This window comes from Carya illinoinensis, chromosome 2 (assembly GCF_018687715.1).
Source record: "Carya illinoinensis cultivar Pawnee chromosome 2, C.illinoinensisPawnee_v1, whole genome shotgun sequence".
Classification (NCBI taxonomy): Eukaryota; Viridiplantae; Streptophyta; class Magnoliopsida; order Fagales; family Juglandaceae; genus Carya; species Carya illinoinensis.
Window position 1 is genome coordinate 27,469,324 of NC_056753.1, and position 9,891 is coordinate 27,479,214.

General features: G+C 34.8%; 1 pseudogene; it reads left to right on the forward strand.

The window, feature by feature from the left end:
• Nucleotides 1-695: 695 nt before the first annotated feature.
• LOC122301844 lies at nt 696-1,960 on the forward strand (annotated as a pseudogene).
• Nucleotides 1,961-9,891: the final 7,931 nt, after the last annotated feature.

Consider the following 9,891-nt stretch of genomic DNA (forward strand, 5'->3'; position numbering starts at 1 on the left):
AAACTTATTTGGGCTAGAAGGAATGATTTCGTGCATGGGAAGGACCTAAAACAACCCAGCTCCATCATCCAAAGATCTCACACTGAGTTAAATTGCTTTAGAGCAATTAAAGCAAAGGTCCCCCAAAGTATGATCAGATCATCTACCTCACCTCAGACTTGGAAGAAACCACCCGAGGGGTGTTACAAGTTGAACTGGGATGCATCTCTCAATACCACAAAGGGCCTGGTTGGAGTTGGAGCCATTATTAGAGACTGCTGTGGGAGGGTCATGGGAACACTTAGAGCTCGAAGGGAAGTCACTCTATCTTCTTATGCTGCAGAGGCGTATGCTTTGATGTTGGCTGTCCTGTTTTGTAAAGAGTCTGGTATCAGTGAGATCATGTTGGAAGGAGACTCTCTTCAGGTTGTCAAACAAATCAGGGGTAAAGAGGAAGACAGGAGCATAGGAGGACTTATAGTCGAGGACACAGTTTCTATTTTGAGGTCCTTTGTTACCTGGAGTGTGTGTCATACTAAAAGGGATGCTAATGTGGCAGCACATGTGCTGGCCAAGAATGCCCTTTTGAGTGAATTTGATCGCTATGATCTAGAAGATATTCCTTGTTGTATTAAGCAAGTTGTTGCTAGTGATGCTTGTAACCATTGACTTAATCCAATGAAATGGCTCTTCTAAAAAAAAAAAGTCTTTTCTTCTCTTCCTCAAAAACCCTTTCTTCTTCTTATTCATTTCCAAGCTCTCGCTCGAGCACTCCCTCCACCCCAACCCACAAATTCTCCCAATCTATGATGGAAGGAAACATTGAAAATGCGGAATCAATCATCTCCAAATGGGATCCAAACTCTTCATCATACACCAAAGTCACTTCTCTCTTCCACCGTAACAGAGAAGAAGCTATGGAGTTTCTCAAATCTGTCAAGGACTTGCGGCGAGCAATGCATTTCTTAATCAGTGAAAATTCTAAATTCCCAAAGCTCACACTTGCTCAAAACCTAATGCAAATAGCCATGAAAAGGCTTGAAAAAGAGTTTTATCAGATACACTGCAAAATCCGTGACCATCTTGATCCAAATCAGCACCTGTACGGTCCGCAGGTGGGTCAAGCAATTCTGATGGTGAAGATGAGGTTCAAGCAGATGACTTTCAAATTGCTATTGAGTCAATCACCGAGGTGGAGAGACTCTCGGCAATTTCCACGACGGATTTAAAGTCAATAGCCAAATGCATGATTCGGTCAGGTTATGGCAAAGAGTGTGTGAAGATATACAACATTATCAGAAAATCTATAGTAGATGAAGGATTGTATCATCTTGGGATTGAAAAGTTCAGATATTCTCAGATTCATAAAATGAACAGGGAAGATCTCAAGCATGTGATTAAGAAGTGGATGAATGCAATAAAAATTGCTGTGAGGAGGCTGTTTGATGGAGAAAGAGTTCTCTGTGATCATGTGTTTTCAGCCTCTGAGACAATCAGGGAGTCGGCCTTTTCAAAAATAACCAAAGATGGAGCAATCAACGCTCTCAGGTTCCCTGAACTCATTGCCAAGAGCAAGCATTCGCTGGACAAAATTTTCCAGCTAATGGAACTTTATGGAGCAATCTCTGAGTTGTGGCCAGAGATTGAACTGATATTTGACTTTGAATCAACCTCCGTTATCAAGTTACAAGCTCTTTCATCACTACTCCTACTTGGAGACTCCACTCGCACTATTCTATCTGAATTTGAATCAACAATCCAAAAGGACTCTTCAAGAAATCTGGTGTTCGGGGGTGGCATTCACTCGCTCACCCAATCAGCAATGACTTACATATCTTCACTTGCAGATTACAATCTCATTCTCTCCAAAATCATTGTCGATGGTCCACCATCAGCAACTTCACCACTACCAGAATCTTACTTTGAAAGTCCAACCATGGACAATGGTAAAACAGTGTCACAAAAACAGAACTTCTTCTAACCCAAAAACAGTGTCACATGAAGACTACAAAAGCATACATATAGTGAACTTAAACAATTGAATAGGTGACCATAATCATGACTTTGTCTCTTTCCCAAAACAACAAAAACAGTCAAACCCATGTTTTACACTTACTATCCAGAAATATTAATTATTAATCATAACCACCAAACCCAAATGCCAGTCAAGCAAAAACAGAACAAATAAATAAAGAATTCAATGTCAGTTCCAGCAAAAAATACGAACAAGAAAGAGCTTTGCCAAAACAAATCAAATACAAACCCAAATAGATGTGAAAGTCAAACAAAAACCCAGAAAAAAAATCTAACTAAACCGAGAGAGAGGCAGAGACAGAGAGACCAAAAGCATGAAAAAGGAAATCCAACTAAACCGAGAAAAAAAAAATCTAATACAAACCCAGAAAAAAAAAATCTAACCAAACCGACAGAGAAACAGAGAGAGAGAGATTAACATACAGTGGCTTTGAGAGAGTTGAGAGACGGCAATGAGAGACGGCACGGCTAGGGTTGAGAGAAGACTGAAGTCTGAAGGGAGAGTTTTGCATTCCGTTCGATTGAGTTGAGGGGAAAGGAAATCAAAGCCTGAAACGATGTCATTTTCGGCAAAATAATAAAACCAAGCGGGTTATAAACCCGGTTATGGGTTAGCGGATTATAAAACTGGATCTGCAACCGGATCCGGATTTTATAAAACCACCCAGATGTAATCCGGGCGGAAAACTACCCGAATTCATTCGGATCAGGATTGCCAGACCGGAGTTCGGATGCACACCCCTAATGGGAACCCCAAGACCAAAACGTACCATGGGAGCCGAGTGTCATTTTTAACCATGATTAAGTAAGAATTACGATAACTTTCCACGATCAGCTTTGGAATGCTGAGTAATTTGGTAAGAAACAGCAAAACAAATTTCAAAGTAAAAGCGCTTTTTATATTTTTTTCGAATTTTAGTTAACAAAAACTCATGCGCGGAGGCTGTAATTATATATGCCATAATTTTGCGATGCTCAAGGGTTGAAAATTGTGTTGCCACCATTTCACGTGTTCGATGTTCTCATGAGTGCTACTAATTAGGCAAATTGATCATAAATTTGGCGGCCCAATGAAGCAACCTTGCAATAAAGTTATAGAGGATTAATTATTAAAACCGATAGCTGATAGATAGCACATCCTAATCACACTGCAACAAAATTTAGATTTTTGGATGATTTTTTTAATGAAATAAAAATCATCCCAAAAATTGAGTTTTAGGGATGGAATTTCTCCCTAAAAAATAACAGAAGTCAATAACCGTTCAAATAGTTAATTTTTTTGTTCAAACGGTATATCTAGGGATGAAAATTTTCGTCCATAATAAAATATCCTCTCGAATATTTACTAAAACGTTTGAACATAATAAAATAAACTTTTATATAGATATTATATATGATTGAATGAGAAATAGGTGGGCCAAGTGACTAAATTTAGTGAAAAATTGACTTACCGTTCGAACAACTTACTAAATTCGAATGTCAAGGTTAACCATTATTCGAATGTAAAATAAAGAGTTCAAATAAAAATTAATTGCAGAAATCTTTTTGAACATAATAAAATAAGGAAAAATATAGTTGCAAGCACAATTGTGTACTAATCTGTGCACCAATGTGATGTGATTGGTCAAAAAGTAGATTTTATTGAAAACAGTGTTAATTTAAATTTTAAGTATGAATGAATCAGTATTGGTACACAGATTAGTACGCGACTGTGCTTGTATGTAGCAAAACTCATAAAATAAACTTCCAAATGGATATCATGCAAGATTGAACGAGGAATTGGCAGGTCAAGTGACTAAATTTAGCAGGTAATTGACTTACCGTTTGAACAACTTATTAAATTGTTTTGAACATCAAGGTTAATCGCTATTTGAACATAAAATAAAATGTTTGAATGAAAATTAATTGCAGAAATCTCTGGCAGGAATGGAAAAAAGTTTGAAGGCTTATACATTACGTTCGAATGATGACAAAGTTTTTACAACTTTTGATAGCAACACAATATCTTACTTAAGTATGGAGAAATATTTAATTAATATAAAAAAATTACCAATTAAAGAATATATATATATATAATAGAAATCAATAATTAATTTAGAAAAGAAAAATACGATTGTTAATCAAATTAATTTTACAAAACATAAAATATTGTCCATATAAAAAAAATGCAAACAAAAAATACACATTACTACCTACCCAAATATTTACCACATCCTCGACTCTAACTAGGCGTGTTTCTATCTATGTTAGCCTAGTATTGATCATCACCTGAGTTATAAAGATGCTAACAATCTCTATACGTAAGTAAGAGATACTAGCATTAATCTCTGTAATTAAGTAAGAGATGACACTTCAGATCTTCATAGGCACTACATCAATCACCTCTTATGTCTGTGCGTAGGTCTCTACATGCATTATATCTGCAATCTCCTCACAAATAGCAATGTGTGATGCCTCTTGTGTGAATGTCTCACCAACTGATACGACATGATCTCTCGGGTGTGCATCTCCCTGAGTCTCAATCGGCTTTGTAATGGGAGCACGAAGACAAAATCACAAGTGTCACGTGTTGTGTGACAAGGTCAAGGAGATTATTGGTCCAATCGGCAATATCTAGAAGGATCCCGCAGCTAACAGAAATCATGTGATCAGGTTTCTAAATAGCAATATATCTGTTGTAATGTAGTGGGCCTCTAATCGAATTCTAACGAATATATTACTCACTAGGTTGATATGCACCCCACGAGTGACGTGTATTATAAACCGTGCCCGATCCATGCCAACCTTAGTCTTATGCAGTCGAGGATCAATGTTGTTGGTTATGATGATATTCATAATCTTGAAAAAACTAGATAAATCGGCTTGTTTGATGCATTTTTTCCTATCATAGGGAGGAACATATGGACCAACAACTAACTATCAAACCTCATGATCAATGAGTTCATCAAGTCCATCTACATCAGAGCCGGCCCTTGTCCTCAGCCATCTTCCCATTGCAACATCTTGATACTGGATGACAAGAAAGATGAAGCTTTGTTTGTAACCGAGACTACTGTGCATTATGAAGGTCTGTAAAAGACATCCAGTAATGGTATCTAGAATCTAGTGTCGTCGTTTGAAACCTTGGTGTTTGTAAAAAGAGCTAGCTACTCATATTTCTTCCCCCACCTTTGGGTGAGTTATCTTCATATGCAAGCTTTGGTTTCATGGCCTCTTGCACATTTTTGTAAACATTGCTCGTAATTTTGTATAACTTGGTCAGGAAAAGTTTAGGCATGTTGGCGGTCAGTTTAGAAAAACTCGAACTTGATTCGATATAATTGAGCCAAGGTTAATTGGACAATTCCCTTGAATAGACTGGAATACAACCCTACTTTCATACTTCCTTTTGACCAAACAAAGCTCTAGCCAATCCTAATTCAATATCAGGATCACCCACCAATGACCAGAACGATGAGTAGAATTCCCAGTTGCACTCAACTATATAATGCTTCGAGTAGATGCCCCTAAAACGGTTGAAATGGGCCCAAAATGGCCCAGAAACAGCTTCTGCGCCATTTTGGGCCTAGAAATTAACAAAAAACAAATTAAAACAAAAGAAGTTACATGAAGAAAAATAATATACATGATACAAATTTAGAACAAATGAATTAATGAAGTACTACTACAAATTACTATTCCACTAACTAATAAATTAATAATAATAACTAAGTTATTACAAAATTTGAGACTAAATAATTACAAAATTACAAATAACTGCTTCGAAGGGAGATTGTATCAACATTACAAATCACTTAATACATTATACAAGTACAACTAATTCAAATTTCAATATGCTAAGAGAGTTGTTTGACTGTGACATTTGGAGCGGCCAAGGCAGGTGGTTGAGGGTGGAGAGACATGTAATTAGTGTTGCATGATGTAACTATGAGTGATTGTGTGAGATCATAAAATCTGAAAGAACATTAATAATTTAGTAGGAAAATAAATTAGAATTATAAATAAGAAACAAGAATTAAAATTACAAACATACATTAGAAATGAAAAAATTAAAAACTAAAATGACTAACCATGATGAGATGGAGATCAAGATGAGGCATTGAGAAAAGATTATTTGAATTTTGGTCCATGGGTGTGGGATTAGGATTAACTTATTGATATTTGAGGCTTGAATTGCATATATTCATATTGTATAAACCATATGTAAATACAAAAATCAATTATATACAAAAAATTATATAAATACAAAAATGTTATGAACTCATGAAAAAGGAGAGAGAGTTTCAAGAGATTGAGAGAGAACAAGAGAGGTTCTGATATTCTGTCATTTACTAAGAAATATCCCCATATATATATGGGTATAAAAGTCTTAATTGACGACTATGACTTGGTCAATTATAACGGCTAAATGTGGTCATATAATATAAGATAGTTCACAACACTTTCCCTTTGGATTACCATATTTAAAGAATATGCCTCGTTAAAACCTTGTCAAGGAAAAACCCTGTGGGAAAAAAAACCAATGGCGAAGGAAAAAGAATACAGTATTCATGTGTACTGCCGAGTGCTTTTGGATTGCCTCATTAAAACCTTGCAAAGGAAAACCCAGTGGGATAAAACCTTAGCGAAGGAAAAATAATATAATCAGCACAAGTTTTCAAGATATTACTTCCCCTGAAAAGTGCATGATAATAGGTGTTCAAATCTCCGCATTCCAATGTTCTGCACATTCTTCTTAAATGTGCAGTTGGTAATACTTGACATCAATTTCACATTTCTCCTCATGAATTGCAATGATCTTCTTATGTAGATCTGAAAGATAACCTGTATCTGTATATCCAACTAACTATGGACTTGATCCATGTTAATAAAATAATCACATATTCAAGGTTTCAATTGCACTGAGATAAGATACTTTAGGACCAAGAATTTCTTCACTGTCTGTACAAGGACGAAATGGATCTTTCTGCTCATCAAATTATCGAGCAACCATTTGTTTTATCCACATAAAAGTGCTTCAAGACTTTATAGTGAAATTCACCATATTGATTCTAGATCATTTTAATATTAAATTCACTACTCTTCTGGAGTTGTGCTCTTCTAGAGTTCTTGTAAAAAACATAGTTAGTAAAGAATTCATCAATATTAAACCGCTAACCTCATTTTTCAACAAAAATGGTGGCCAGCTTTTTAGATCAGACGAACATAGCAGGATTTTCAGCTCTTCTGTAGCTGTCAGGCGCCGTAGAGCTATGATGCTACATCTTCTTGTCGCTTGTAGAGAGATACTTCACGAGAGATGCTGTGAAGTAATTTGTCATAATTTTCTCTATAAAAGAGATATTCAGCTCATCGTCATTCGCATCTTATCTTCTTCACTTTTCTATAATTATACTGCATTCTTACTCTACAATCTCTTTATACATTCTTACTCTGTAATGGCTCAACAATCTTCTCATGACCAATATATGAGATATTCTACACCTCGTTCATCAGCTGTTCCTATTTCTACCACATGTGCTATAATGCAATACAATAATGATCTGACTAACAAGTCAGATAATGAAGCTATCTACGAGCTTGTGAGTCTCGGTACCAGATACTTATAATCCATTGTCGTATTTTCTCAGCGACTACAATCTAAAACTTGTGGGGTTGACAAATTCCACAAGAATATTTCTATCCTTCAGTGATGTCTTCTGAAGTCCAACATGAAGATAGGGACAATAAAGCAAGAGAATAGGAATTTAAAATCCTTACTTAATTCTTTTCGATTGCCTACTCCTTTACATAAGGATGCCATGCAGATTCTTGATGAACAAGAGCGTTTAAAGAATGAGGTTAAATGCCTCAAAATTCTGTAATTTTTCTTCGATATAATAAAATAATATTTCACAAATATTCATATTTGTGTTTCTATCTTTTGATAGATGTTCTATGTGTTCTATTTTATTTCTCCTTTTAATAATGCACACTTTTTACAAAATCGTAATATGAATCTGAAATACTAATTGCTTTTAAGAGGTGATATTTCAGAATTAATAATATCATTCATCTCCCCCTTGAAACCGTAAGGGTTTCAGATTTATATCTCAAATATATGCAATTTTCATGAGTTCTTTTGGAGCCTCAATAATATTTAAATCATATATATAAACTGCAATAATAGTTTGTTTCCATTTGCGTTTGGATTGTTTTAGATCATATAAGGATTTTGAAACTTGATAGAATGCATATTTCTAGGTGTATTCAGATTAGAAGTTTCAGGCATTTTCTATCCTTCAGGGATTTTTATATATTTGTCATGATCCAATGATCTATATAAATATGCAGTTAATCATGCATATCCAAACTCTCGGTAACTTTCAAGCTAATAAAAATCTCAATATGATTTCAACAACATTAAAAGCATATTCTTCGAGAAACCGACTTGTGATTTCTATATCACATTTTCAGATTAAAAGTTTCAGGCATTTCATATCATTTATATAAATATTCACTGATATTTAACAATCATCACCTTTTTAGGTGTTTGGACTACGAGTCCATATGTATCACATTTTATTAGTGATATCAATTCTACAGGAATTGTCTGCGAGAAACAGACTCGTGATTTATATATCACATTTTTATTTCCTTTATATAAATATTCACTGATATTCAACAAGCATCACCTCTTTAGGTGTTTGGACTACAAGTCCCGATGCATCATATTTTACTAGTGATATCAATTTTGCAGGAATTGTTTCTTTCAAATTTGGCCAATATTTTACGTCGGTATTGTTCGACGATTATTGATTCACTTTTATCATTACTTCTAGTAATTTCAATTGCCATCTTATATGGAAATACGTTGTCGACAACGATTTTATTTCTATCCATAATTTCTCCAATATTCATGAAATGTATCCAGATTTCGTTATTTTCAGGTACATGTCCCTTTTCAAGGGAAGACATTTTCATGAAAAACCTCTTCAGGAGGCACTCTTCAGGAAATTTATACTCTTCAAGAGTTTATATAGAAGGATTTTATATAGAAAATTTGGATGGATTTTATTGCTTGTTTTGTAGGTATGGCCTCTTCAGGAATACCAAATTATTTGTGCTTTTCTCTTTCGAAATGCTTTATCTTTTGTATTAATAGATCTCACATGCCTTTATACATGTCTTATGTTCATTAGACTGCTGAATTTCTTAATTGTCTTATACAAGGACTTCAATCCTTGTTGAGATTTTAGCAATTAGAATATGAGATATTTTTATCATATTGCATCCATAATTTAATTATCATCTGAACTTCTAGTTCACATATGATAATCAAGATAACGTCGAATTATTTCATCTCTACTTCTAGCAAATTTTTCTTTCCACTCCTGGTAGTAAGACTTTATAGTAAAAGAATCTTCTGGTTCTTTTATGAACGTCCATATGAAAATTTATTCGACTTATCGTAATTGATTTTGGATGATCAAGATAATCATGAAAAGATACAAACATTTTTAATCATATCACTTTTGATGCATCATAATATTTGATTTAATAATCGTATAATATCATCTCAAAGAAAAAACTAATACTTTTTCCAATACAAGCTGTTGTGAAATTATTGAAAATAGAGAGAGCCTCCGGGAGAAAGAAAGAGAGAATGAGGGAATTGATCTGTCCATTGATCTTTAATCTTCATTGTTGGTGGTGTGGGTCCTGTAAGTGAGAGAGAAGGTGCATGAGAAGACAAAAAAATTATGATGGGACTGTAAACTAAGAGAAAGAAAATGGGAGTACGAATATTTTCAAGCCAGAGTGAGTCGAGCAGCCTCAAAATCCATGGGTCCCCATATAGAAAACCCGAAATCAGATAGCTGTGGCTGAAACTCATTT